This window comes from Myotis myotis, unplaced genomic scaffold (assembly GCF_014108235.1).
Source record: "Myotis myotis isolate mMyoMyo1 unplaced genomic scaffold, mMyoMyo1.p scaffold_m19_p_7, whole genome shotgun sequence".
Lineage (NCBI taxonomy): Eukaryota > Metazoa > Chordata > Mammalia > Chiroptera > Vespertilionidae > Myotis > Myotis myotis.
The window spans coordinates 51623613-51629612 of NW_023416379.1; positions in this window are offsets into that span (position 1 = coordinate 51623613).

Genomic DNA, 6000 nt, shown 5'->3' on the forward strand with positions numbered 1-6000 from the left:
TTTAGGAAAAAAAAAATATCCCAAAAATGACCAGTGTAGAAGGTAAGATCACAGATGGCCTGGGTACAGGGAGAACTGCTAGGCATGAGACAATAGAAGAAATATGCTGTTCTGCAGAAGGATAAGGAGGTGAGAGTGGGAGAGGAAGGGATGTAGAGTAGGGGACTCTAAAAGAGCAGATTAAGTAATACTCATGAAATCCTTCCACAAGTAACCTGAAATTATTGGTACATTCTATAAAAATGCAAGAAATCTTGGAATGGGGATTTACACTTGGAAACCAATATAGGCCAAATCCTTTTGTCCTGAAGGAAGCAGGTGGAGAAAGTAGGCATTAATACAGGAACCAGAGCATAGTAGTTTAAGCCCGGTGGATTTGGAAAAAAAAAAAATGTTTAGAAGGTTCATATATACTCAAGCCATAGAATCAGAGATATAAGGCAATGCTATCTATGTCTCCAGAGCCAAGAAGACCCAAGCTGACAACTAAATTACTCTCCAGTTATGGGCTCTACCCTAGAGAATATAATTTAGTGTCATAAGATCTAAGTTTGAGTCCCACACTTATGAATTCTTCAGTCACTATGCCCATAGGGCTGCATTCTGTCTTTATTATAATCATGCATATTTCTGAATCCCACACTAAATTATGATAACTTATAGGACACCTCCGAATTCTCTTATAGAGGAAATAGAGCAAAATACTTATAAGCAAAACTCAACAGATGTTTGTTGAACTAAATTGAGTTGAATTATTAATAAAAGAATTTTCAAAACATTCATAAACTCCAGAATGATTCCTTTTAGGTGAAAATGTCAAAGGTCAACCAAAGTATGATTGGGAGCTTAGGAAGTAAAGGAATGAGATGATGTGGTAGTGAAGCTTGTGAAGAGGTAGCAATCAGCATGGTCAACGTGAAATATGAGGCCAACATGCAGAAGATATATCCTCAAGAATAACTTATTTCATTAACTTTCTCAAACTTGAGACTGTTGACATGTTGGATCAGATCATTCTTTGCTGTGCAGGGCTAGCCCATGTATTATACAATGTTTCCCAGGATCCTCGGCCTCTCTCCATTACATGCCAGTGACACCTGCCAGCTGTCTTTAAATACTGCCAAGTGCCCCTGAAAAGCAATATCACCCCCAATTGAAAACAGCTAATCTGAAGTGCAGGAGCCTTATAGCACCTACTGAGGCAGAACTGGGTTCCAGTATTTAAAGGGGACAGAGTGACTGTCATGGAAACAAACATTTTGCCATGAAGCATTTGACTAACTTGTTCACTATACCTCACTCTTGAGTGGTCAGCCTTACTCCTGATTTCAGCCCCTATTCCTCAATGCCCATCAATGCCCAACTCTGCTGCATTTCAAGTTTGGCAACTCTGGCGGAAATAACATGATCTCCACTGGTTATCTGCTTTGTCCCATGTCTTCTTTTAACCCCTCATTTTGATACTTTTAATTATTTATCAGTTTGTCATTAATTTTCTAAACACTCCATTCAAGACTCAAACTCCATAAGTGAAAATTAGCCTGGCCCAAGGCCTGCCACTTTCCAGTTCTGCTGCCCTCTCCTGGCATCCTGCAGCTTGCCAGCTGTCTGTCTGTGTTCTTAACCTGAATATTACCCTCTGCTTTGACATGAAAGGGTCAGCATGCAATGTGCAGTACATGTGTTACCACTGGAGCCTATCAGCCTATCTCTATGAAATAAAAATCATTGACTATAACTATGCATAGCTTCAAGATGTACAGCAGCATTTCTTTTCTGCATTGTGGTTTCTCAATATCTACAAACTACCTTTGAAGAGAGAGGGGGAAATGGTATCAAAGAAAATGATGACAATATTTGTTATTACTCCAGAATGCATCCCATTTCAAATAAATGTGTACAACATTTATCCTCTATAATGTAATATGCTAAATAATTTACTAAGGTTTTACAATAATAAAAGAAACAAGACATTATCACTGTTAACACCTTGGAATGGATAATAATGTGAAATGGAAAGAAGGTGGAGGAAGGTAAAAAAAAAACGGAGGCTGATGTGTCCATCCATTCAGAAATTGAGGAGAGGTCATTAAAGAAACCCTGCTCCCACATAAGCCAATGAATAACTCAAGCATAGCTCATAATATATATAAATTACAAGTACTCATAATTCCTCAGAAACTTCTAATTCTAATTAGAATAGAGAGAATTGACTCTGAAAATGAATTATGGTAATCAGATTATTATAAGACTTGAGTCCCAGGAAATCAAGAGTCTTAAACTATTAATTGACTCATTTTACAGACAGCTATATACTTAAATCAACTTGGATTTCTTTATTAGCCCTATTTTACACCAAAAGAAGATAGAATGAGGGAGTGAGCTATCCAGCATACAACCTGTGACTGATTGGAGATTAAGAAGAATATAGGATGGTTTTACCATTAAAACCCTGATAAGCGATATAGCTATTTTTAAATCAGATGCTGCTCCAGCACAAGAGCTTTGTCCTCACTCAGTTTTCCAATTACAATAATTAAAGAATATATAATTGGGTGTGCCTTACTCTCAAATGTGAGAACATTTTTTCACACATAGGAACACATGCACACACATCTAAACATAAGACAAAGCTAGTACATTCATTCAGTCAGTCAGTCACTTATTCAACAGATATTTATTGAGGGCCTCACCTGTGTTATACAGTGAGAACAACAAGATAAATTTCATATTAGGTATACTGTTTACAGACTGATTCAAGTAAATCTTCCAGGACTACAGTTCTTGCTCAAGGGGCAGACATATTTTATCAGATGTCTCACAAGCTCCCATCGAAAGTGCTTGATTGTCACCTGACACAAGGCCAGCCAATCCTAAAGTTGGCCAGTAATCAGTCTGACCCCCCAAAAAGCTAAGCAGAAACCATGAGATTTCCCTCCCAGGACATTTATGGAGCAAATTGTAGGAGACTTAAGTAGTTGATATGAGAGCTAAATCCACAAAATAAGGGGCATCAGCATAGCTAAAGTGCCACACAAAAGATGAAGCTGAGGAGATTGTGCTGTGAGTGAACAGAGGAATCCGTTTGGAGAGGGAGAAAAGAGGAGCATGGGCATGACCCAGCAGAGATGCATGATCCAGAGGAGGAGGCCTTGAGAGTAGCAAGTCCCATGAGGTGCCTCATTCCTGATCACTTCTCACCCCAGGCTATCAAAATTTTGATACCAAAACCCTCTTTTCTCAAAGTATTTGAGTGAGTCTGTTCCCAGACCCTGGGTCACAAAATGTAGGCTCCAGGCAGTCCTGTGCTCAAAATATCAATAACCCATTAAAAAGATTACAAACAAACAAAAATCCAGAAAATCTCACCCCAGTTTTGAGTCAAAATTCTGTTTTGGTACAAGCACTGATATGTCAGGTCAGTAACTTGATAATCCACTTTACATGCAAAATAAGGACACCCCCCACCCCCTCTCCAACCAGCCTACCGTATGTTAGAAGTTTAGAATTGCTGAGGAAATTCTATATGAATCTGTATATCGCTGTCAGGCTCTGCTCTGCACTATTTAAATCCCCCATGTTGCTCACCCTGAAGTTATGAATAGGAAATAAAGGCAAAACGGATGGCACCTAAGCTAGCAGAGAGACAGATGTAAGTAAAACACAGCATTGTACTGTGGAATTTGTAATTGGTCCTAATCATATTTAACATCTGTTTCTCTACTTTAGCATATAATTTAGATGAAGCAGCTTAGAAATCTCAGCAAGAATCCATATTTTACATTTATTGACAGAGGAGCAGTTTCCAAGTGATCAAATTGCTCTCCTAATTCACTCATAATAATGTAGTAATTTGTAAAGTCTTTTTTTTATTTTCCTCATGAAATGTTCTTAATCAGTGGTCCTAGCTACTAAAGACTTCCCATCTGCCAACCCACCAATAGCAATGGATGTAAGATCATTTACCCAGAAAAACTTATCAGAATTCTCCCCTTCTTAGATATGTCTCTCTCTTCATTTGACCTCTAACTTCACCTTGCTGCTGAAACTGCTCTCTACAGAGTCACCAACTGCTTCCTAATGATCAGACTCAATGCACCATTCATACATCTTGTCCTCCATGGCTTCCCAAAGAAATGTACTTAAAATTCTCACTTCCCATTGCATCATAGAGATTGGTAAATCCTATGAATTATGGGAATTTGGCTCCAATCCATTTCTCCGACTGTTCTATCTTTATCCACTTCAGAAGGAGAGGTCTGTGACCCTTGGTCTAATCAAGGACTACAAATATGTTCTATTTGTTCTGCACAGTGTTTTTGAAAAGCCTGACTTCATGTATTACAACCCCATGATTCTCATTAGAATCTCGAGTTATGACTTCTCTTGAAAACTCAGAGGATCTGGCAGCACCACACCAGACCCACTCATTAAACGTGAGTCCCAGTGGTCTCCTTAAGGCAGGCCCACCTTCTCGGTGCCTTACATGCCCCACCTCACACGCAGTGGGCAAGTATGCTCTGACCCCAGGCTTCCTCCGACTCTTTAAGTTACTTGCCTGGCCCTGGTAGGCTCTTCCAAACCCTTCTCCTAAGGTACCTTCATTAACACCCTTACAACAACAGTTGACATTTGCTTGTGTTCTAACTTCAGCTTTCTTTTCATTATCTTTTTAGGAATCTTAATACTTTCCATCGTTTCAAAATTACTTCCTTTGAAATGATGCCTAAATGTATACTTGGATCCTTATCTCTTTTTTAGCTCCATACACACATTGCTAACAGCCTGCTGGTCACCTCCACTCAGAAGCTTCACTTACAACTTAAATTCAGTATACCCCAAGTTGATCTCCTAAGTGGCTCCATCTTCTTAACCCTGGAGGCCAGCTTCTCTCACATTCTTCATGTCTATTATTTCTCTCTTCCGTCTAGTCACCTAGACCTTAAACTTCCAAATCATCTTGACACCTTCTCCTATTTCCTATAAAGCTGGTGCTTGGTTGATAAGTTGTGTCTCTTGAATGCCTCCCTCTTCCACTGCCACAGGCCAACTTATATCATCATAACTTCACTGGCTCTACTGAGCCAGGCCCTGCACTAGCTGCTGACTTTTTATGGTATTTCCCAGCTGGATTACTGCAGTCTCTCTTTTTTCTTGAATGCTACTTACACTCTCCATTTCATTCTCCATGCTATTGCCAAACTAATTTCCCTAAGCACAGCTATGACCCAGTTCAAGCACATTCCATTCCCCGCCCCCACTTCCAACTAAATGAGGAACTTCCACAATATGGCCTAGTCTACTCTCCTCTATCTATCTCCTCACGACTCCGTAATGCAAGCATCATGTTCCACACAAACTAAACTACTCACCATAATTACCCAACTCTCTGTTTTCCTTTATAATATTCCCTCTGCCAGAAATCATCCCCAACCATCTCTCCCCTCTCTGTTCTACTTAAGGCATGAAACCCTTAACTCCAACACCTACAATCATTGTATCCTTGTCCAATCAATTATTCTAGATAAAATTTTCTTGGAGCAAACATTGTATCTGCTACAACAGCTAGGATAATGCCAAGCACATGGTAGACACTCAATATCCATTAAAATGAAATGGGAGGAATCAAATTTTTATATCCAGCTTTTTACTAAAACTTTGAAAGAATTGTATCAATATTAAAGCATCAAGTATGCAATTGAAGGAATCCAATTTCAATAAAGAAGTGATGTTCATTAATGCTTCTCGGGGACTACAGTGTGAAACACAAAAAGAATCAGTATTGCAGAACACCCACCTCAGGGAAAATGGGACAAAATCTTCACAACACTCAGGATGCCTCTTGACCCAGCTGCTCTGAGTCATGGGCTGAAAGCTTTCCTAGGGCTGAAGCTCTGGTTCAGGGAGTTTCCTTTCAGCAGGATCCACTCACTTATACTCTCCATTCTTGCTTCCTTCTGTCATGGCACATCTTATTTAAGCTGATGGCATTTGAAAGAT